The following is a 26,614-nucleotide window of genomic DNA, read 5'->3' as shown; positions in this document are numbered from 1 at the left end:
AAGTACCATGCATTATATCAGTAACCTCCATTAAGGTTCTTCATAGGCTCTTCAATTTCTTGTTCTTCTGAAGAATTTTTGTCAAAGATAAGATCAAGTCATTCTGATCATCATCATCACTTATTAGGATAGAAAGTGAAACTGGAGCAGATGAACTAGAAGGTTTAGATTCATCTTCCCTTGGCTTATTTTCTACTACCTCTTTGACTCTTCTTCCTTCTTTGTCTTTCTCTTCTTTTTCTTTTCTTTCTCTCTCTCTCTCTCTTTTCTTCCTCCTCTATTCTCTTCTTCCTCTCTTCCTCTCTTCCTCTATTTTCTTTTCTTCCTCAACTTTTCTATTCATTTCTTCGTCAAGAAATTTCTACTTGTCTTCTTCTATTTTTATCTTTTCTTCTTCTAATAGCCTCTTCTCCTCTTCAATTTATTTTAGTTAATCTTAAATAACATTGGCATGATATTTAGGATGTTTGGAAATATTAAAAGTTCTATTATCATAAATGTTAATAGTACCATTGGTCTGATCAATTTGCATTGTGTCACCAATTACTAACACTTACAAATTTCTACGTGTTGGTGAAGATGCTTCCTTAGATTTTGTTCTCATTTGAATTATAGTTACCACTATTTCATTTCTTAACTTATCCTTCTCACCCACCATAAACAGAAATGGTCTCACTATGTTTCTTAAGTAAGGTGCTAGACTGCTCAAAAAATTCTTGGCTTCTTCTTCATCATTAGTCTTGCATATTGTACTTGTCATAGACTTCTAAAGTTCTATGTATTCTTCTCAAGTTGGTGCCTTCTTCTCTATGAGTCTATCATAGACCTTCTGACTTAGTGTGCCTTCAATATCCTTAAGTTTTAGATTGTTAAAAATTATATATCTCACAGTAGAGATATCAATCTAATCTTTTCCAATATCATTATGAACAGAGTTCCCTTCATTAGCAATTGCTGAATTTATCTTCTCAATATTTAGCTTTCACGGTTTCCTTGTTGTACTTGTTGTTTTTTTAGAAGTACTTACTTTCTCTACCTATTTAGATTCTGATTCTTGTTCTTGTTGTTCTTCCTCTTTCTCTTCCTCCTCCTCCTCCTCCTCCTCCTCTTATTCTTCTTATTCTTCTTCTCCTCATCCTCCTCCTCCTCCTTCTCCTCCTCCTTCTTCTATTTCTTCTTCTTCTCATTCTCCTCCTCCTCCTCCTCCTTCTCCTTCTCCTTCTCCTTCTCCTTCTCCTCCTCCTCCTCCTCCTCCTCCTCCTCCTCCTTTTTCTTCTTCTTCTTCTTCTTCTCCTCCTCCTCCTCCTCCTTCACTAGATTCAACAATTGTCAAAACTGTCTTTTGTGTCTTTCCTAGTCAATTAGCTATTTCTTGACTCTTTTTGTATTTGTAGACACAACTTTCACTAACTCTTTGTTTTTCTCTTTGGTTCACTTGACTGCACATCTGCCAATACAACATATGAAATAATTAATCCTAAATATGTCTCTTCAATAGACATTGATAAAGGTTGTACATATGTTATTCCTTGCTTCTGGTCTACCTAACTACTTATGAATCACTTTCTATCATGCTGGCCTCTATTAAAGTTTTCTTCATTATAGTCTCAATCTTCTTGTAATATGCTTTCTCTAAAGATGCTTGATGGGATTAGTGGGTAATTTCTTCATAACTTCCAAATCTATAGTCAACTTGGTCCTTCTCAAAGTTCAACAATAGATTTATATATCCAATTTCTACTTCATCCCTTAATTCATAACCTAAGGAATCAAGGAAAATTTTCCAAGGTTCTACTGCTTGAATATGAGTTGAATCTATATCACCCACTGCAGAAGCATCTCATTTGTACCAATGACATTGTTTCTTCCAAAGGGGAGGAACACTATTCAATGCTCCTAGATTAGCTTCTACATCAGAGTAGATATCATTGGTCAACACTCTTCTTTTGGAGGGAGACTATCTTGTCTCTCTTCTTCTTCTCATATTTCTCCTTTGTATATACTTGATGTATGTCGTAATGGGGGGGTCTTGATTACTCCATCCATCCATACATATTTCATCTCTCTTTTTCAGGGAGGGTTTTTCCCACGAGGTTTTCTCTCTTTCTCAACTTTATGAGAGATTGCATTTGCATTACATATGTACATGGATACCTAATATGACCTAGTAGCCGAGACCCATTATGCATTTCATTCTAGATTTTGTAAGCTTAAGGGCATTCTCGTAAGTTGCACTTAAAAGGGGGTGTTGGTGTAAATAAGTATTTACTATTTACAGTTAAGTTTATCTAGGTTAATGCATATTTTAGTATTTATTTATTAGTCACCTAGGAGTTTGTGTACTATTGTGAGTTGTCATGATGACAACACAAGAGTTAGCACTCTAATTATGCACATGGTTTCTACACATAGGAGTAAGCACTTTATTTGAGCACATGGTGTCTACAACATCTACACATATGAGACACCTCATCATGCTTATAATCTCATTGTAAAGGATATGTGCTTAGTTGTCATGCTTATCTCCTAGTTCTTTCTAGACACATTCTAGATGCATCTTAGAGGCCTTTATATGCAGGCTCTCCTAGTGTGTATGTACATGCTAAATGCTTGATATAATATATTCTCATATTGATCATACTCTTCTTGGTCTACTGTTGTGCTTGTGGTTGAGTTCCTTGATATTGGGTGAATATTTCCGTAAGGAAAATTATTACAATTGTCCATAGTCCTACAAGCTCCTTCAATAATAGACTCATCTACCAATATCTCAACCTGTTGGTTACAAAAAATTTTGGAGAGGAAGAAGAAAATAATGATCCAATTGGAAGTAGTGAATCTAGATGTCATAGCAACTTTAGTTTATAAAGGTACGAAGGTAAAGAAAACTAGATTAGATTCTAGACTGGCAATGAATCCTCTCTCAGGAAACCTATTCATTGAAATTGCACAACCAATCATAGAAAAGAGTGTAAATGAGGTAGATGAAGCCAATTTTAGCATAACTAAAGTGGATCTAGGCTGGACCACTCATGAGGAAAGAGAGAATAATTTTTAGTTGTCAGCTACTGCCATGATGGAATAGTCAAGGAGAGATAAACAAGCTAAGAATCAACTCAAGTGCCAAGTTCAAGCCATTTCTTCATGCATATGATTGATAGTCAGTGATTCCTTTTTGGACCTTAATTCATCTATAAAAATAATAGGAGATCCCAAGAAGATATTTGATGAAGAAACCATTCAAGACATAGGAGAATGCCAAACTTATGGTAAGATGGCGAAAGCATGTATAAAATGCATGAAAAAATGAGCATCAAGTATATTTCAGGAAGTTAAGGCTACATATGCTAAGGTAGATCATATACAACAAAAAATTAAAAAAGAGTTAACAATTTTCAAGAAACAACAAACATTCTAGAGAGAAATTAATGCTAATTTTGTAGAGATTAAAGCAATGGACAACGATGTAGTCAAATCATTGAAGTTAGTCACAAGTGGAGAACAAGAGAAAATTGACATATGGCTAGAAAACATTAGATGGAAAAATGATAGAATGAATCAATAATTGGATGAAGGAGAATAGTTCATAAACTCTTGAAAGCTACTAATAAAGAAAGCCTTGGGGAATATACCAATGATTGTAGAAGGTGTCCCTATTAGCGAACACACTCAAGATTCAAACATATCTTCCATTTTGGAATGCATAGAGGTAAAGATTATCATTGAACTTGGTAGCAAAAAATGTTTAGATGCTAGCATTATGACGAGATTGAGTAGTCTCTCAGTGGCATTACACTCCTATATTCAAGACTTACTAGGTTATGTCCTAGAGTTGGATTAAGTTAGAAAGAGATACGATCTATGCAATATGAAAATGTAGAGTTTAATCATCATAAAATAAGGCTTTGGCATAGGTCATCAAATCATTTAGAGCGTTCAAGGCAAACCCAACTCAGCTACTTACAACACCTACAGATCAAAGAGCAGGCTTAGGAAATATCAATGATCATATTTAAAAGTTAAAAGTGGATATATCTAAAGTTGTCCTTAAATTTTGTTTATATATTTTGTAAACAGTTCAACTTTAGAATCAATTTTGGTTTTGGTCAATGTCTTAACTTTTTCTAATTGTAGTTAAGCATTGAAAGATAGAGTTGGTTATGAACTATCTTTGGATTAGTCCAAACTCTAACTTTTTGAGTAGTTGTGAACCCAAAAGGTTAGTTATTCTAGAATAGCTATAAATTCACTAATGTCAATGTAATAGAGGACTTTTTTCAGACTTGGAGATAGGGAACACTTATGTTTGATAACAAGGAAATTTTTGGAAAGTGTGTAAAATTATTGTTCTTGTAATACATCATTTTTTTATGTTCTTGGTGCTAAGAAATAAAGAAAAGTACATTTTGCATTCTCTTTCCTACTGAATCTGAATTGGAAGTGTTGATTCATTAGTATGAGTATTTTCATAGTATGGTCTAAATATTCATAAATTGTTGAATTAGCATTGTGTTGATGATAGCTCCCAAGCGTTGTTTTTGTTTGTTTTCATTAGCAGTCTACATAAATTTTATGGAAACACTGAATTTGCATGGTGTATTTCTCATCAAAATTTTCCTTTATATATTCTAAGTTGTAATAACCTTTATTGTAAAATCAAAATTTTATCTTATGAGGGAGCTACCCCTTTAAACACAGAGGAAGATCAAATATCAAAGGCCTATCCAACTTTTGGATGAATTAATTGTCCACACACTTCATTTGGCTAAATCGTGTATCTCCTAAGTGACAAATCTTTTTACCAACATATTTTTGGTGACTCTACTGGGCATATTGAACAAGAAAGATTGATAGTCACTTGTGATGAAGAAGGATTGTGCTACCAGATAAGAACATTTTTCTAGTTCTCCAACCAAACCTTGGCTTCCAAGACACCCAAGAAGATATTATTTTAGACTTAAACACTCTATCCTGGAGCTTTAGATGAAGTGCTCAACAATATCATCAAGTAAATCAAGTTCTAGAAGAACAAGAAGAATTTAGAGAAATCTTGCGTAGAGCTCCTATTGGTCGAAATGTTGTAGTCATTGAAAGAATAGTTGTTATCCCAAGAAGAAATAGGTAGAATCTTGGTCACATCCAAGGGCAAGTAAATAATAACTAGTAAGCTAACTAAAAAACTATACACCCAAGTGGATTGACAAAATGTTCTACTAGATAAAGATTTTGAAGCCCTTCAAAAGTTAGATTTCAAGCTAGTTACTCCTAAGAAGAGGAAGGAGATTAAGTCTTACTACTAAGAAGAAGAAGAAGATTAAGTCTGTTAGCAGGCCACCTTCACCAACCAAGGCTATTATTTCTCCTACAACCTTTCAATCTCTGATCCTACTAGGTTGCCTCATACCCCTAGCCATCAATTTGTGACCTTTGCACTGTTGGAAATATAGATGGAGTAACTGAGAGGGGGGGGGTGGTGAATTAGTTAGCACAAAAACATTTTCATAGATCCCTTAGATGTTGGACATAGCTAATTATTGTTTTCACTTGGTAAACATATAAAAGAATGTTGTAACTTAGTAAATGTAGTGTATGTCTTAGTTTAGCAGATCTAACATTAATCATAATAACTTGCAAACATGAGAGAAAATAAATGAACACAAGAGACACCAGATTTAATGTGGAAATCCAATATGAAAAATAGCCATCAATGTAACTAGTTACTATTTTTCACTCTTCTAAAGTGAGCCCTATTAGGAGCCAACTTGGTTAATGGTTAGAAAAAACACTATTAGGTATGATCTTGTTAGAGGATTTAATGACCCTATTAGGAGTGGCCTTGTGAGAGGTCATTAAAAAAATTCAATGGAACTATCACCCTGTTAGAGAATTTACAACTAGCTATTAAACCAACTCTGTTACAAGATTTTAGATCACTGCTACAATGGTTAGAGAGTAATAATGAAATGACCTGCTTGAGATGCAACTAAATTGCTAAATCTAGATCTCTATTCAGATTCACAAAAACTTGATCCTTCCTGAAAGAATATTACTTTGCTACTCCACAAGGATATCTACTCATCCTTAAAGTTCACTTACACACTTTCTCTCTCAATTCAATCAATGGACTTGCATACATTTGAAAATCACAACTTGACCTTATATTTATATCATTCATATTATCAAGTTAGCTCAATACAAATTACAATGACCAATAATCATTACCGTAGTTAGCTAGAACCAATACTTGAAATAATTAAGCTTCATATCTCAAAACAAAAAAAAACCTTTGATAGCTAACCTAGCTCGATAAACACTGGTCCTAAAACAATTTCCTGTGTTAACTAGCAGAAGCTCTATTAACATTGCGAACTTGCATAAATCCTTTGGTAACCAAATGAACTCGGTTAATACTAACTTTGACCAACTTTCCTTCATTAACCATGGAAACTAGGTTAACACTGCTTGCTACCTTTGACACATGAGTGAGCTCGGTAGACACTGCCTGACAACTGATATGACATTTGTGTGACATCAAAGACAATAGACAATTAGACAATTGTATCCAACAATCTCCCTCTTTGGCATTGATGGAAAAACAATATGTCATAGCACAATGAAATTTGAGAACAATACTTTCTCTTATAGAAAGTTTCTCCCTCTTAGATTTTATACCATAACCTTCTCCTTTATGCAATAATCTCCCTCTGTGAAGGAATTACATAGCTTCTTCCTCATGAAATGACAAAAAAAAATTTCATAAAGATATGATAGTAAACTCTCCCTCTTTGATAGCACATGCCAAAGACACCACATACCAAATTAGTATCAGTGTAGTGTGAGTACTAATTTATATGCAATGTTCTCTTGACTATGCAACATCAATTGATTGATCTTCAACTAGGTTCTTGTTGATGCATTAATAAAAATTCACTTAGTGAGCTTTAGATAGGGGAATGACCCCTAGCTTACCTCTTAGATAGAAGAATACAACCTTAGGTAATGGCTTTGTAAGTATGCCTGCAATATATTCTATTTCTTCACTCATAGCCTCAATCCAACTTTCATTTTTCAATGCATCTTTAACACTTCTAGGTTCAAATTCAGAAAGTAAACATGTACCCTTTAGCTTACTTCTTGTCATAGTACCTTCTAATTTATCTCCAATAATCTAATCAGGTGTATGATGCCTTCTGGCATACTTGAATAATATAGGATCCTTACCTTTTGAATGAATTGCATTTTCTTCCTCTTGAATATCAACTTGAGACTCAGGATGCTCTGTCTATGGCTTAGGTCCTTCAGACTCGGTAGGCATTATCTCGGTAGCTTCAAATTGTAGCTTGGGTTCCTGTGACTTGGTCTGAACTACTTGCAACTCTATAATAGCACTAGGCTTGGTAGATGAAATCTCCTTATTATCAAATATACCTTACAAAGTGTCAGATTCATACTAGACAAATCTTCTATAGTCTTTTGATTCTTTCTTCCTTTCTTCTTAACCATTTTCTTCAAACTCATCAATTCTCACATGTACACTTTCTATGATTTTGTGAGTTGACAAATTTAAACATTTATATGCCTTGCTTTTGTTGGAGTATACTAGAAATATACCTTCATCACCTTTTACATCAAAATTTCCTTTTATAGAATCATTGAAGATATAACATTTACTTTCGAATACTTTTAAGTAACTTACATTGGGTTTGCAGCCATACCATAATTCATAAGGAGTTTTTTCTAAATCCTTCTTCAACCAAACTCGGTTCAAAGTATGGACTGCAGTGTTGATAGCTTCCTTCCAGTATTTGATAGAAATGTTCTTTTCAATCATCAAAGTCCTTGCACAATCCATGATGGATTTGTTTCTCCTTTCAGCTATTCCATTTTGCTCAAGAATTCCATGGGCTGATACCTGTCTTTCGATTCCTCTTTCAATGCAAAAGTTATTGAATTCATTGGAGATGAATTCACCACCTCTTTCTAATCTTAAGAATTTTAGTATTTTCCTTGTTTCTTTCTCTACTCTTGCAAAATATTGTTTGAATTTCTCAAATGCTTCTAGCTTATCTCTTAAATACATAACAACCATCATTCTACAGTAGTCATCAACACAAAGAATAAAGAATTTTTCTCCACTGTAGCTTTCTACTCCAATAGGTCCACACAAATCAGTATGCACAATTTCTTAGATATCTTTAGATTGATAGGTTTTACTTTTAAAACTAGTCTTTCCCATTTTTCCAATCTAACAGTTCTTGCATAAATCAACATCTGGTTTCTTCAAACTAGGAATACCTCTTACTTTCCTAAATTTTCTTATTTTCACCATTCTATCAAAATTTACATGACATAACCTTCTATGCCATAACCAACTTTCTTCAATTTGAGCAATAGAACATAAGCAATCACCAAGAGCAAGCTAAAATAGGTTGTCTTTTGTTTGTTTGCTTGATCCAATTAGTTTTCCTTTGTTATCGAATAGTCTTGCCTTGTCATGCATGAATTCTACCTTAAATCCAATGTTGATAAGTTGTGCCACACTTAGCAGATTATGCTTTAATCCTTCAACCCAATAAGAATTGTCACATACAAGTTCATTGGTTAATGAGATACGACCCTTCCCTTTTATGCAAAAAGGTTCATTGTTTCCAAATCTTACATTTCCTCCATCATAATGTTTAAAATGTTCAAAATTTTTTCTATCACCAGTCATATGATGTGACCATTCACTATCTATGATCCATGTATAATTTTTGCTAACATGAGAGATCAATGCCTTCTTATCTCCTTGATCATTAGATTCATCTTTCATAGTAATGTATACTATTTCATCTTCACTATTATTAGAATCCTTAGCCATAAAAAAAGTTTTCTTACCTTTATCCTTGTGTGATTTATGACCTTTGAAATACTTTTTTCTTTTGTACTTGTGACTCTTCTTTTCATCCTTTCTATCTTTCTTTGGGCACCTGGCAACAATATGACCAACTTTTTCACATGAAATATAGATTAAAGGAATTTTACCTTTGTATTTTCCTCTACTTTCAGAATATTTCTTTGCAAGAAAAGCCTCAACAACTTCAAGATCACTATTTGATCTTTCCTTAGTTTCCTCTTCACTATCTAACTAGTTTTCTTTTATCTTTTGCCCTTTTTCTTTGAGTGAAAGTTTGGCCTCAAAAGAAAACTCAACATTTTTTGAAGCTAGAACATAATTGTCAAAGTTGTCTAGCTCAAAATTTTTCAATCTTCCTACTAGGGCATCCAAACCTATCTTGTTACTTGAATCACATCTCACTTCTTGAATAGAAGATACTCTAATTGCATAGGTGGAAAGAAAAGCTCTGAGAATTTTACTTACAACAATTTCTTCTTTGATTTCTCCTCCATATGCTCTAATTGTACTGACATTTCCTTTGACTCTTTCCACATATTTGGCAACATTTTCATCTTCTCTCATTCTCATCTAATTAAATTGTCCTCTAAGACTTTCTACTTTGGCTCTCCTTACATTTTCATCACCTCCATAGATTTCCTTGAGTTTGTTCCACATTGTAAAAGCAGTTTTACAATCTTTGACCTCATCAAATTCCTCGTAGCTAAGAGTAGATGCAATGTCAATCATCATGATTTTATGATTCTTTTTCTTAGCAAGATATTTAATAGATAATGTACTAGTAGAAGTTTTTTATTCTACATCAAGGTATTTTCATCTTGAATCACTGATGGTAGCCAGATGAAGCCTCATGAGTCCCTACCATGCTGAAAAGTTATCTTTGATAAGCCTTGGGATTTTTCTCTTATAAGACATCCTGATCTTTAGTTTAGGTCCTTGAAACCTTCCTACAAGCACCAAAAGCTCTAATATCAATTTTTGAAAATATAGATGGAGTAACTGAGATGGGGGGGAGGTGGGAGGAATCAGTTAGCACAAAAATATTTTCACAGCTCCCTTAGATGTCTGATATAGCTAATTACTGCTACCACTTGGTAAACATATAGAGAATGTTATAACTCGGTAAATACAGAGTATGTCTTACTTTAGTAGATCTAACTTTAATAGTAATAACTTGCAAACATGAGAGAAAATAAATGAACACAAGAGACACCAAATTTAACTTGGAAACCCAATATGGGAAAAACCACCAATGTAACTAGTTACTATTTTTCACTCTTTTGAAGTGAGCCCTGTTAGGAGTAAACCTGGTTAAAAGTTACAAAATACACTATTATGTGTGACCTTGTTCGAAGATTTGATCGCCCTATTAGGAGTGGCCTTGTGAGAGGTCTTTAAAACAATTCAATGGAATTGTCACCCTGTTAGAGGATTTACAATTGGTTGTTAAACAAACTCTATTAAGAGATTTTAGATCACTACTACAATGGTTGGAGAGTAACAATTAAATGACCTACTTGAGATGCAACTGAATTGCTGAATCTAGATCTCTATTCTTCTTCACAAAAACTTGATCCTTCTTGATCAAATATTACCTTTCTACTCCACAAGGATATCTATGCATGCTTCAAGTTCATTTACACACTTTCCTTCTCAATTCAATAATTGCACTTGCATACTTCTAAAAATCACAACTTGACCTTATATTTATATCATTCAAATTGTCAAGTTGGCTCAATACAAATTAAAATGACCTATAATCATTACCATAGTTAGTTGGAACCTATACTTGAAATAATTAAGCTTCATATTCAAAAAAAATAAAAAATCCTTTGATAGCTGACCCAACTCGGTACACACTGGTCCTAGAATGATTTCATATGTTAACTAGTAGAAGCTTAGATGGCATTGTGAACTTGCACAAATCCTTTGATAAATAAATGAACTTGGTTAATACTAACTCTGACCAACTTTCCTTTGTTAACCATGGAAACTTGGTTAAGATTGATTTCTACCTTCGATGCCTGAGTGAGCTCGATAGACACTATCTTACAACTGATATAACATTTGTGTGACATCAGGGACAACACATAATTAGACAATTGTATCCAACATGAACATCATTCTCCCAGTCATAGCACAAGAAGCACTACAACCACTAGTCCCATGGGGAGATGTTATTGGTCCTTTAGCTTTAGCAAATAAATTGCATGACATGCATACTGGATCCCAAAAAATCCTTCCTAAATTTTTTGGAGATGAAAAAGTAAGCACTAATCAACATATTAGTGCATTTCTTACTGTGAGTGGGCTTCTTGCAATTCAACATGAAGATGTGATGTTCGTCTCTTTGTGGAAACACTCACAAAAGTTATGGCTGAATGGTTTGGTCAACTGCTAGTTGGTATCAGTTACTTCATGGGTAACATTGATTCAAGGCTTCAAGAGGGGATTCAAAACCGGCAAAGATGAACATTTGCTTCTCTCCTAGTTAACTCAAATGAAGAAATATATTCTTGAGCCAATGTGAGAATTCATTGCTCATTTTAACCAGACAGTGAATAGAATTCTTATCAAAAAAAGACCCACTAAAGAGAATCAAATGACCTTCTTAATCAGTGCTCAACCTTTTGATGTAAGCTTTCAAATATGAAGGGCAAGAGCTGCTAATCTAGCAGCTATGTAAACTTTGGCCATTGAGGTGGAGGATGACTTGATTAGTTTAGGTAAATGGAGTCGTGATCTACAAAAAGGGAAAGGTCAACAAACTCCCATCACTACCACTAACCCTTTATATCATAAATTGGCTAATGATGTGATACAAATCAAGAATTAGTTACCCTACAATCCTTTGTTGTTATATCAAGATATTCCAAGGAGGAATTATATACCATATGAGTAGAACAAACAATCTAAATGGCTACCCTCGATAACACAAAGATTAGTGATTGAGTATCCTGCATCATCCTGTAATCAAGCTGCTATGTATGATTTTCACCTAACGATAGATCATGGTGGTGTAAGTTATCCTAAAATGGCTAGATTCATGCAAATACATTTTATGAGAGAGAAAGTAGAACAGTATGTGGCCCTTGAAGATACAAAAGAACCTACCATTGGGACCTCTTCCATAGATTTTCTAGAAGATGAATATGATGGTGAGAAGGCTAAACATATTAACAATCATTATTGCAATGGGTCTACACCAAATTGGAGACAAAGATTAGAAGAGAAGTGGGGTAAAGAAGAAAAGTATAAAGCCTTTGACGAGACCTCTAAGAAAATTCTATCTCATAAGCATACTCTGAAAGAGCCTTCACAAGAAAATGAGACAGATAAATTCAAATCCTCCCCATTGTTGAAGACACTTTTGATATTATTGATCATTGTAAGAAGACCAGAGTGCATATTTCTTAGTTGGACTACCTGAGAGGCATCTCGCATTAGTTAGATAGGTTAGTTCAATGTGTTGGTAAAGGAAAAGGTTCACCTAAAATTACTATCAACCACGAGTTAGAAATTTCTCCAGAAGAAGAAAATTTGGTAGGGCTCATGACCGAGAAAGAATCATTTGTTGCAGCTTCTCTATCAGATAAACTTGATCCATTCTATGTTTCCCTCTATATAGTTGGATGCAAGTTAACCAATTATATTATTAACTCTAGTGCATTCGATAATGTTATACCTTTGAAGGTGGCCCATACCCTAGGTCTCTCTCTAAATAAACCACCAGGAAGAGTGTATTCTATGGGGGTGAAACAAGTTTCACGGATTGGCTAGTTAAAAGATACTCAAGTAGCTCTTGTAGCACACCTAGAAAAGAAGTTAAAACTGAATATCTTGGTCATTGATATACCAGCTAGCTATGGGATGCTATTGAGTAGATTTTTTTGCAAAGATCTTGATAGTGAAATCGAGATGAACATGTCTCATTCCATCATCTTGATTGGAGATAAAAAGGTTAAACTCAATCTTGAACCTAAAGCTAAATATACAATCTTGAAATTGGATCACCCTAGGGCCAAAATATTATATGTTCATACCAAAGATGTAACATATATGATGACATCTACTAAAGAGGATGTAATTGAGCCTCTTATGCAAGACATAACTAATGAATTATGGTCAATGGAATTTGATGGAAGTTCTTCTTCTTCTGCTTTAAGTTATGGGAAAGTTTTGATGTCACCTAAAGAAAAGAAGTTCTCAAAAGCTTATAAGTTGGTTTTTGAAACCACTAATAATACTATAGAATATGAAGCTCTTCTACTCAGCCTCAAATATGCAAGAGAAAAAGGGATCAAATAACTCAAGGAAGTGAGAGATGTAGAACTAGTTGTCAACTAGGTCCAAAGGTGATACCAAACAAAGAATACAAGACTAAAGGCCTATATAAATAGGGTGTGGAATAACATTGAGCATTTTGATGCTTTTTCTTTATCAGCTATTCCTTGTGAACAAAATTTCAAAGAAAATTGTCTCATAGTCTCTGCATCTCCCCTTATTCCTCATCATGATTTTAACATAGATATCTATAGAGTGGAGATGATTCATAGGCCTAGTGTGATGGATAATGATTAAAATTGGCAAGTCTTTGATGATGATGGGAAAATCATTTCTTTTATTTAGCAATGACCTCCATTTTTAGATCTAAATTTTGAAGGATCACATAATGCCAAGATGAAGAACCCTGATAAGATACAAGGAGATAATCCTAAAATTATTCAACTACAAGGTAATGTTATTCCAAGAGCATTAGTCACCCTTGAAAGTCTTTTTGATAAAGAGGATTAAAACAAAGAGAAAGTTGAAGATACTAAATCTTTTGATTCCTTGTGTCATGAGAAGGTCAACATTGGTTCTGAAGAAATTCTAAAGATGGTCCTAATAAAGAAAGATTTATCACTAGAAGAGAAAGGGGAATTCATCAATTTCTTGAAGCTTTATAAGGATATTTTTGCTTGGGGTTATGCAAATATGAAGGAATTCATGAATGTAAAATTTAAACATCATATTCCTTTAAAACTAGGTTCAACTCCCTTCCGACAAAAACAAAGGAAACTCAATCCGAAGGTCATTGATGCTATACTTAATGAATTTTATAAAATTATTAAAGCAAAGATTATCTACCCTATCCACCATTCAACATGGGTAGCCAATATTGTCCTAGTCAGGAATAAGAATGGTGAGATAAGGATAATTGTTGACTTCAAAAATTTGAATTAGGCATCACTTAAGGATAGTTATAGACTCCCTATCATGGATCATATTTTGCAATTGGTATCTAGTTCTGAGCTTGTATCAATGTTTGATGGTTTCTCTGGGTATAATCAGACTAAATTTGCACTAGAAGATCAACATAAAATAGCTTTTATCGCTCCATGGGGTACATCTACCTAGAATTACATGCCTTTTGGTTTTATAAATGTCAGAGCCACATTTTAACATGTAATGGATCATTCATTTGAAAATCTCAAGAATAAGATCATCTTCATGTACCTTGATGATCTTACATTGTTTTCTAAACATAGAAGAGATCATATGCATCATTTGGAATCTATCTTGCATTGATGTTGAACCCACAACATCTCGTTGCATAAGAAAGAAGTCTATATTTGCAGCGACAGAAGAAAAACTACTTGGACACATTGTCTCCAAAAAGGGTATTTGGATAGACCCTAAAATGGTGAAAGCTATCCAATAGTTATCACTTTCCATGAGTAAACAATGGGTCAGGTCTTTATTCGGGTAGATAAAATTCATAAGGAGGTTTCTACCAGACTTCTCTGAAATTATGAAGTCAATTGTGGATAACTTCATCAGGAGGTTTGTGTCAGACTTCTTTGAAAACCTACCATTTTTTGCATAAGAAAAAAGTGGGGGCATTAGCAGTCATAGTCTGGACTTTATTGGTCCTATTCATCCTCCATCCACTATAGGAAATGCATTCTAATGGTGAATGATTATTTCACCAACTGGGTCGAAGTCATTCCAGTCAAACAAACAACTTTGGAAGCGGTGTGTAGTTTTATTAAGTAGAATATTTGTGTTAGGTTCACGGTTCCTAACAAGATTGTCATCGATAATGCTACAAAATTTTCATCCCAAGAAATTTCCATCTACTACTGTCAACATGGGATCATACTCTCTCATTCCTCAGATTATTTTGCATAAGTAAATGGTCAAGCCAAGTCAAGCAATAAAATTATTATATCCATTGTGTGGAAATTTATAGATGTCAATCAAAGATCTTGGCACAAATAGTTGTATTATGAACTATGGGAAGATTGTACAACTAAGAAGAGGGAAATAGGGTTACCTCCCTTTAAGATTCTATATGGAACGGAAGCAATTTTCCCTCTTCTCCTGGAGTTATCTACTTTGAAGTTGTAAAATGCTATTAAAAATCATGAATTCAAGGATGCTCTTGAAAGGAGAATATTATATCTAGAAGAGGAAAGAGAATTGGTTGTATACAGGATACAAGAACATTAGTCTCGAGTTAAAAATTTGTATTATAAGAAAACTAAATAGAGGGTGTTCCATGAAGGTGATCTTGTCTTACTTTTGGACAAACATAGAGAGCCAAAAGGTTTGCATGGAAAGTTTGACTCCTTATGGAGAGTTCCATTCTAGATCAAAGGGGTATGTGGAAAAAACTCCTTCATCTTGTCATATCTAAGTGGCACTCAGTTACCCTTGACGTACAATGAGAAATATTTGAAGTGTTATCATCAGTAAGGCATGCGGTTTGTTGCCTTGTACATATCTTAGTTCAGATTTTTTTGTCATGCTTTCTTTTCTCTTATATTTGGTTGTGTTTTTGGGTGACTCTATAGACCTTGTGATAAAGCATTGCTCTTTCTTAATGTTGGGTTCATTCAGTGTCCTACACAGTCCTTCTCTCCAGATAGAACCAACTGTTACCTAGATATTTTAGTAGGAGAGTTACTTAAATTAAATTTAGAGATAGAGAGATGGAGAGAGAGAGGGATTAATTCCATACTATTCAAAAATTACCTCCCTCCATGTACTTTCTCTCTCCCCGTACTAAAATATTCTCTATCCCTGTACTAGCTCCTCCACATACTAAACCTTCTAGAAGGAAGTTTAGATTTGGTTTACTCTCTCCTCGTACTAAAAATCTTCTCTCCCTGTACTATCTCTCTCTGTGTACTCAAATTTTTCAACCTAACCTTACCCCCAAACTTTCCAACCAAAACTCCAACTTTAAAACAATCATAGGCTGGAAATAAAGTTTAGAAATATAATCTTAAAGATTGGTTTTATCTAGAAAGGAAACCATCATTACAAAGTACATAGGTACCATTTGGCACTCATAGGTTAGTCATGGTGAGTTTGAATGTGGTGAGACTTCCATTCATTATTAATGTGTATTTCCACCGATGCTTGCAATTTCATAGCAGTTTGGAAAAATGTGAAAGCATTCAATTTTTTGCAAAAATGTCTTCTGAGATTGTATAAGCATGAAAGCATAGATAGTGTTCTATTTCTTCGATGAAATGCCTTGTTAGGGGGTGACACCTCATACTCTGAACAAGACCATTCTTGTGAGTTTTTTGATAGAATGTTTCAATATTTGACCCATGGTATGCCACAACATGGGAGATAAGAGTCCAAGCATCCAGGATATAATTCAATGAAACTTGAGTTTCATAATGGGCATATGTGTGTAAGGAATATTCAAGAGTGTACAAGCCATATTCAAAGTGAATGATCATTTGAAACCATAGATGATTGTCAAGTGACAACTCAAGCCATTAATATGAGATCATCAACCAATTGATATGCATCATAAGTTGTTATGAATAGATCATATGAATCACCAAGTACTAGTTGTGGGTATACCACTAATGTTTAAAAGAGAAAATCTGGAACAATGATGGTTTGAGATAGTAGATTGGACATAAAGATATCTCTTTGGACTATGTTGCATATCAACCTACCACCTTGATTGATATATTCACAACCTTCAAATTCCCTCACAAACACATGGGTTTTCAAATATGCCAAAGAGCCAAATCATGGACTATTTTTGAAAATTAGATAATACACCCGAACCATTGAATAGAATGTTTCAAATCTTTCACCCATAAAATGAAATTGATGTCTCACACTACAAGCATAATGGGATACTCACAACTTTAATATGTATCTCATCATACACCCAAATCCTCCAACCCACAATATTAAGAAAGGAGATATGACCATAGACAAGGTGCATGACCTGTTCAGTGAATTATCCTTCATTTCTCTAGTTGTGACATTTAATGGAAGCATAAATTTTTTTTCATCAACTTTTATTCACCCTCCAAACTGTAGCATTCAAAATATAATGAATAGGTAAAAGTACAAAGATGTGTCACCTTATAGGCTAACTTATCAGAATGACTGAATTTAAGTGTTTCGATCCAAAAATATTTTTTGTTCAAACATATGATCTAGACAAATTCATTCTAGCTAAGTTATATATGGTCTCGCATTTTTCCAATTAGAAATGTCTACTAAATGCATGTTTTATTCTAGTTTGTATCCAAATACTAAAGAAATAAAGTTATTTCAAAAGACTAACATTTCAATAACTCTTACTATATTTTATAGTAATTTTTTAGTAACATATAAACACCATTTTGTAGAGCTAAAAGTCAAGAATATTCTCATATAGAGTTTATAGTGTTTTAATTAGATATAGTATATTGTAATAAATAAATTCTATAAGCACGCATTTTAACACTCAAAAAGATTTTGATTTTGAGAAAGTAAAAAATATTAAATCATATTAAACAAATATACAAATTATATAATGTTCTAAAGGAGAGAGTCCTCTTCTAGAATGTACACTTTTTCTTTTTCTTAGAAGAATTTGTTTTGAAAAATGTGGTTGGAGATGAAAACTATCGATTTTAGGTGAGTAAAAATTTACATCATTATAAAAGATAAAATAATGGTCTAAAGTGATTTTTTTTTTAATATTATTGTTTTATCTATATATGTTATCTATAACATAGTCAGAGTTCAAATGGAAATAATTTTATTTTCATGTAGTTTTAAGGTGGGAACTAAACCCCTAATTTTTAGCACTTTTCAGCAAATAAAAAATCATCTATAAAAATTAGGAAAATATATCAATTCTTGTTCCAAATAATTATTAAAAATTATAATCCTAAACTTCATCCATTTCTACACATTTCAGTAGTTTACTTTATTTTCAAACTCTAAATAATAATACTAGTTTTATGTCATTGAAGATGAACAATTATACTTTTGTTATCCTTTTCCTTTACAAAAGGGTGACACAGTTTTTTGGTTTTACAAAAACATAGTGATAACAAGGCATGTGAACCATTTGAGGGAGTGTCTTTTAATTATCCCAATTATAACCATGGGATGATAATTGCTTGACAAAATACCTCCTCTAGCTATTATACCATTCTAAAATTGTAGCTAGGTACTTCTCCTTGCATTGGGTGAAATGGGAGAACATTGAACCAATTACAAGAGCACCATAGTGCAGATGCGCATATCTGGATGCCAACTCTTTGATTACAACATGTCATTCATCCATACCTAAGAGTCCATGCACAAAAGGAGACTATCTTGATATAATGATGATCAGTGTGGATGATTTTTCCTATTCACATCATCCAACATGCTATATACCATTTCCTTGCAATCACTATGAGGTAAAGTCATACTTATTTTGATCATTCAATAAGAATGAAGAAACTACAATGTATGGTGTATTTCCTTAGATTCCTTTTCATGGATAGCGTCTTCAAAAAATTCATAAAAATATGAATCTTTCTATAGCTATTTTTAGCTCGGCATTCCAGGCGTATGATAATTGCTTTGAAAATTGACAAATCATTGACAAGGTCTATGAGCTATTTGACAAAATGCCTCAAGGAATTGCATTGTAGAAAGGAATTGGAGATGTTATGCAATGTACATGTAATATGAGGAAGGATATAAATGATGAACACAAAGGCACAAAGTACTCTATTATTTATTTGGAAGGCACATATTGCCACCTTGACCATGAAGATATGTGATGGCACCAACAAGGCACATGAGTTGGTAAGCTCATAATCTTAATCGTAAATCCTAAGAAGGAAAGACTGCACATAGGGGAAGATTCATGGTCTAAGTCCTGCATATATATATGAACTTTGCAAAGTATGCAGGAGAATTTTGACATGATACTTTAGGTGAATTTGTATGCTTTGAAGCCAATAGTCTAAAAATATGAAGACAGAGGAGCATTGCTCAAGGAATTCACTAAGCAATACTATGAGGTCAAAATTCCAAGGCAAGGAGCCTCCTATGTTATTAACAAGCATGCTTCCTGAGATATTGGATACAAAAATGAGACATATGGAAATTATAGATTTTTGGAAGATGATGAGTAGACAATGTAGATCACCTCTAGCACAATGAACATTGGATAGTGGTCTAGCCCATGCTAGAGGACATCCACTTGTAGTTCAGTGTGTAGAACTAGTTTTGGAATGTGTCAAGGCACATGATCAAAATTACAAGGACATCAAGACCTTAGGAGGTAATATTTTGGCAATGCTTGATCCAGTGTCTATCTCCATCACATTCAGATTTCTAGTAAGAGAAAAATTCACATAAATCTTTAAGGAAGGTGCTCAAGGGTACTTCCATCACAATAAGAAAACATGTTTGAATGTTATTTCTAAGAGTTGGCTGGATCAAACTAGAAGAGGATAGTTATAGTTACCAAGTGTGTTGTGTATAAATATCTTTAATGAAGACATTTCTAATATGATAATTCTCCTCAATAGGATAGTGTGAAATCAATTTGTTGAAGACTTACGATTTGATGTTTTTGTACATTAGTACCATCACCACTAGAAAACAATTTATAGATTGGGGATAAATGATTAGTAATGCCCTTCATCATTAGTCAACCCAATTTAATGAAAATCAAGGGTTTTACATGTCCTCATACCTAATGTACACAATTGCCAATATGAAGTCTTTTCCTTGTCTTAATCCTTATGGGGAGTATAACTTAACCACACAAATTTATAATTATTATCCCTAGTTGCAATTAAAACAAAGAAACACACACTTATGCAAGGTGAATGATGCTTTTTCTATGCTCATAGCTAGAGAGCTAAGGGAGATATAGGACTCCAAATTTCCCCTAAAGTAGTCAGTCTCATCTGTACTTATCATAGTTTTTTCATACAATACCCCCAATTCACTTACATCCACATTGGAGATTTCCAAGATTATCCTCTTATGTTGGTTCATTTCCTAGATAATAGGTTGGTACTTTCAGAAGTTTGCAAGAAAATTGAATAGTTAAACAAAAAGTACAAGAAAAAAAGATCAATTCCTTTACCAATCGATATTGTGCATTACAATTGTCTTTCCTCTTCAGATGCTCACAATAATGAAAGATCCATGGTGAGCATGACTTTATACTCTTTCCACAATCATTTCCAATTTGATAGTAGTTGGTATGTTAAAAACAACTTGGTACTGGGACCTAGCTATCTCCATTTCCCTACAATGGAAGATTATTGGGTGAATTATGAAAATAACTTCGAAGTGAGAAGAAGGGACTGCATGAGATTCATGGTACAACCAATCATTGATTACAAAATGGGATGGGATATGAGTGGCATAAAAGAGGATGGGTCAGACTTAATTGATCCTTTCTTCTTTGACTAGATAAAACTATTAGAATTGCCATACATTAGTTAGTCTCTACCATAATTTAAAGACCTCAAGCAAAGAACCTTCTTTTTGATTAAACAAACTAAGAAATGGTTAGAGAATAAAGTTAAAGAAGTCATGGCTACTAGGTCTACAAGAAGAGGTAGTGCAAAGAAAAATAATAATTCCTATTAAGGTACATCAATTTCATCCATTCCATCTTCTATCCCTACTTTTGGTTCATTACATAGCACACAAGGTGGAGTCAATGACAAAGATCTAGATAGAGAAATTGTTCTAGTTTTGGCATGTGATCTCAACAAAGTAACCAGGAATAGGAGATCAAAAACAAGAAGAGGACTTTAAAACCACTTCAAAAGATGATAGATGAGGCTCTTGAGATGAATGCTTTACCATCATCATTCATGGATGAGATGATTCAATCCATATCATCCCCTATATGCTCATTATCTCCTAAAAGTGCAGAAGCAACTCAAGAGGTTCTATTTGTAGAGAATGTGTATTTTGATTTATCATCCATAGTCCTACAAGTTTCTTCAATAATCCACTCATCTACCAATATCTCAACATCTTGGTTATAACAAAGTTTAGAGAGAAAGAAGAAAAGGATGATCCAATTGGCAACATTGAATTTTGATGTCATAGCTAATTTAGTGGATAAAGGTACAAAGATAAAGAAAACTAGAATAAATTCTAGACTAGTAGAGAATCCTACCTCAAAAAATGCATTCATTGAAATTTCACAACTAGTCATAGGGAAGAATGTAAATGAGGCAAATGAAGCTGATTTTAGCATAACTAAAGTGAATCTAAGATAGAGAACTTGTGAGGAAAGAAAGCATAATTTTCAAGTGTTAGCTACTATCATGATGGAATAGTCAAGGAGAGATAAACAAGCTAAGAATCAACTCAAGTGTCAAGTTGAAGCCCTTTCTTCATGCATTTGATTGATGGTTGGTGATTCCTTTTCAGAACCTAGTTCATCTACAGAAATAATAGTAGATCCCAAGAATATATTTGATGAAGAAACGATTCAAGACATAGGAGAATGCCAAACTTATGGTAAGATGGTGAAAGTATAGATAAAATGCATGAAAGGATGAGAGTCAAGCTTTTTTCAAGTAAGTATATGAAGGCTACATATGCTAAGGTAGATCATATACAACGAAACATTAAAAAAGAGTTAAAAATTCTCAAAGAACAACAAACGTTTTGGAGAGAAACTGATGCTAATTTAGTAGAGACTAAAGGAATGGACAATGATATGGTCAAATCATTGAAGTTAGTCACTAGTGGAGATGAAGAGCAAATTGACATGTGACTAGAAAACATCATATGAAAAAATGATAGCGTGAAACAACAATTGGATGAAGGAGAAAGTTCTTAAACTCTTGCAAGCTACTAAAAAAGAGGCCTTGGGGAATACACTGATGATTGTAGAGGGTATCTCTAATAGTGAACACATTCAAGATCCATCCATATCTTCCATTTTGGAATGTGTAGGGGTAAAGTTTAGGACCAAACTGGGCAGCAAACAAAGTTTAGATGCTAGCATTATGGCATGATTGAGCAGTCTCTTAGTGACATTGGACTCCTATATTCAAAAATTACTAGGTTAGATCCTATAGTTGGATGAAGTTAGAAAGAGACAATATCTATGCAAGCTGAAAATGCAAAGTTTAATCATCATAGAAGACAAGGCTTAGGTCATCAAATCATTTAGAGCATACAAGGAAAACCTATCTTGGCTACTCACATCGCCTACAAATCAAAGAGCATGTTTGGAAATATCATTGATCATAGTTGAAAGTTGTCTCTGATCATAGTTGAAAGTTCTGGATATGTCTAAAGTTGTCTCAAATTTTTGTTTATATATTTTGTAAAGAGGTCAACTTTAGAATCAATTTTGGTTTTGGTCAATGTCTTAACTTTTTCTAACTGTTGTTGAGCATTGAAAGTTAGAGCTGGTTACGAACTATCTTCGGGTTAGTCCAAACTCTAACTTTTTGCGTAGTTACAAACCTGAAAGGTTAGTTATTCTAGAATAGCTATAAATTTACTATTCTCAATGTAATAAAGAACTCTTTCAGACTTGGAGATAGGGAACACTTATGTTTGATAACAAGGCAAATTTCTGAAAGTGTGTACAATTCTTGTTCTTGTAATCAGTCATTTTTTTATGTTCTTGGTGCTAAGAAATAAAGAAAAGTACATTTTGCATTCTCTTTTCTACTAAATCTGAATTGCAAGTGTTGATTCATCAGTATGAGTATTTTCATTGTATGGTGTAAATATTCATGAATCATTGAATTAGCATTCTGTTGATGATAGCTCTCAAGTGTAGTTCTTGTTTGTTTTCATTAGCAGTCTACATCAATTTTATGGAAACATTGAAGTCGTATGTTGCATTCATCATCGATTGTATCCTTTATATATTTTAAGTTGTAATCATCTTTAATGAAAAAATCAAAATTTAGAGAAATTGATTTTTCACACACTTCATTTTGCTAAATCACGTATTTTCTAAGTGAGAAATTTGTTTACCAACAAGTGCCTATGCTATCTCTATTATTAGACTATCTGAAGAAGAAATTAGTTTTTATATTGGGTTAACTCTAGATGGCTTTTTTTATTTTCTTTACAAGCTAGTGAGATAACAAACTTAAGATTAAAATCTTTAATACTATATTTTTGTCAAAGCTATTATCATTGTTACATACACATCTATAATTTAATACTTTTCACATACTTCAAAAATAAATAAAGAAAGAAAACATTAAATGGTGAATATGTTTTATTTGAAGGTTCAACTTTCTGTATATGGCAATAGCTTAGGAATTAATGTTTTATATGATTACTGTATGTAACTTACAATAGATAATTTTATTCAATTTAGATTATTATTGAATATTTGTTTAGTATTTTCAGCATACTAAAAGCTATATAGTATTCTCATAGAAACTAAATTTATTTTCATTTAAAAAAGAAGAAGACTTTGTTATAATTAAAAAATATAGAATTCTAGGGTTAACTAAGTTTGATAGAAAAAATCTTTAATTCCGTTGAACTTGTTTTTATAAAAAAAATTATATAAAGAAATGTTTATTTAAATTTTTAAATATAAGAAATAGAGTAAAAAATTAGACATTTTATAAACATAACGATGTGTAGAATTTTTTTATAATCTTTCCAGCTCAATACAAGCTATAAGATTCCAGTACGTGACTAGAATCGGAGAATAGTATATATACACAGTGGTATAGTTCGCTTGGAATATAACCTATAGTTTCGTGCAAAATAAGACAATGATTTGCGCTGTTTCGATCTTGCTTGTGGTCGTTCTGTATTCTGCAGACGCCAAAGCCCAACGGTGCTCGCCTGCTCCATCTGTGCAATGCGAAAGCCATGAATGTGAGATCTTCAATTAAATATTTTCAATGTAGAGATTATAGCGCTCAAAATATATACAGAATACTTCGAAATCCGTTGATTCAACAAATAAATGGGTGTTTGTATCTTTAAATTGTATACGCCAGACTATAAATTTAAAAAACATATTTGTGACTAACCGATACTAACCATAGAAATGTATGTATCTTAATTTATAATTCATAAGGTAAATTTATTCAAACTGGTAATTAATATTAAAATACGAAGTCATGTTTTGAAAATGAATTAACAACTACTAGTATATTAAAAATGAATTTTCTTTTACATTACTTTTATAATGCTTCAACAATCACAGCTATATTGATAATGAAATTATTATGGTTTAATTAAACAAATAATTTGGAATTAAAATTTTCCTTGTCGATAATATTATTAAGATTAGAGTGGTATTGAGTTGTTTTGATAGTTTACCCATTCTAATACTACTTGAATTAAGCAAGCCATACGATGGGGTTTTCTCCAAGGTTAAGCCTTCTTGGGTGGAATCTCATTTGTGAAACTTTCAACATGTTTTGTGCTTTATGAACCATTTATATAGACATCCATTAACAAATCAATTGATATCTAGGAAGAAATTTGGCCAAGTTAAAATGTGATAATCTTGTCAATATTCAAGTATTTGGTTTTCAAATCAAATTCACTAAGCCATGCTCCATTTGTAGTTGTTCAAAAGATCTGGTCTCTCACAAGAATGTATTGAACACTTAATTCTCATTGCATTTAGGTGATGTTCAAAGAGCTGAACCATTTAACTTTTCGAAGACACCATCAATATGAGTACTAATCTAAAGTAAGTGCATTCAACCTTAGGTTTCTATTTCAATTTATGGTCACTTAGCTTGCAACACCATTCTAAAGGCTTTCAACAAGTGTTGTGCATTATGAACCATTCATTATATATCCCCTTTACATTATTAGGTGATACCTTGGTGATATTTTCCATGACATGAAGAATTGTGAATTTTTTTTGTCAAGATTCATCCAAGTAATTTTTCATAAAGAAACATTGATCCATGTGTCATAATTATTGATTCAAAAAAACTTCTCTCTCACAAGAGATTAAATGGAAAACTTAGCAGACATTACATCTAGATAATTCTTATAGAAGTGAAGCATTATATATTTCTAAGATTCAACCATCATGTTACTACTCCACTTCAAATACTCTTAACCATGGAGTTTCTTTGGAGATTAAGCACATCTAGCTTGCAATCTCATTTTCAAACTTAGATAATGTTTTGTGCCTTATAAATTATTTGTTATAGATCTGCTTCACATCCAAGATATAAGTAGTATATAAGTTTCACAATGAGTAATATTATAATATTTCTATTAGGATTTAAATATGTAGTTCCCAAGTCAACTTCATTGACCCATGTTTCATGAATAATAGTTCAAAAGAACCCATCTCTCGTGAGATTAAATGAAATACTTATCACTCATTCATCTAGGTGATGGTCACTAAGGAAAAACATTGAACCTTCTGAATAGGTCACCCAGCTAAGTGAGTAATGCTCTAATACAAGCACAATTGACCATGGAATTTTATCCAAGTCTATTGGGACATAAAGAGTAGACTTTCAACACAAACTTCCAAGGAAACTTATTAGAGCCATTAAAAGCCTTAAGAAAATCTTGCATTAAGTACAGTTTGAAGTTATTAGAGAAGAAACAATACAAAAACCCTAACGACAAGCTACTAAGGAAACAATACCATGATTTTTTGAGAAACATATAGAAAAATATTATAAAATGAAGAAGAGTATTAGTATGAGATTCTATAAAGCTATTTTTTATTGTTATATATAGGTTTAACTTTAAAAATAATGAGAAACATGATCTAGTCAATTAGTGAACACATTAGGCTTTAACATTCTTATTTGCAATGTGTTTACGATTTAGATTTCATACAAAAAAATTGAATCTTGAAAAAATGAATTATTAGAGTATTTCAGATCTAACTAATTTTATTAAATTCAACAGTTTACTACTGACATATTTTCTTCCATGAAAATGATAGAATACATTAGAAAAATATTAATGTTTTGAAGATGATTTAACAACATTTAGTATAATAGTTATGAAATTTGTATCAGAATATTTTGAAGATGGTTTAATATCAATGAGTGCTTATTTGTTTAAAATGATATATTTTTTCTTTATTTAGAGAAATTTTTTTGAATTTGTAATTTTTTTTTTGTTATAATACTATTAGGATTCAATTAGAGTTTAGCCTTCTAATGAGGCATACATTCTAGCACTACTCTAACTCAAGTGTGCTTGATAATGTGGTCTCCCCCAAGATAAAACCTACTTCAATCATAATCTCATATGTGAAGTTATAAATAATTATAATAATTTATTAACCATTCACTTTATAGACACGTTAACTCAACAATTTATAAGTAGGAAATAGGTTTCAAAACTAGTAAAATTGTGATATTGCAATAGAGAAACAACTATTTAGTTTTCAAATCAAATTATTGAGCCATGTTCTGATTGTAGTGGTTCATAAGAACTCAACTCTCATGAGAA

This window comes from Cupressus sempervirens, chromosome 7, assembly GCF_028749045.1.
Source record: "Cupressus sempervirens isolate cs-2001-9-10 chromosome 7, ASM2874904v1, whole genome shotgun sequence".
Lineage (NCBI taxonomy): Eukaryota > Viridiplantae > Streptophyta > Pinopsida > Cupressales > Cupressaceae > Cupressus > Cupressus sempervirens.
Note: the sequence above shows the minus strand (reverse complement) of the source record.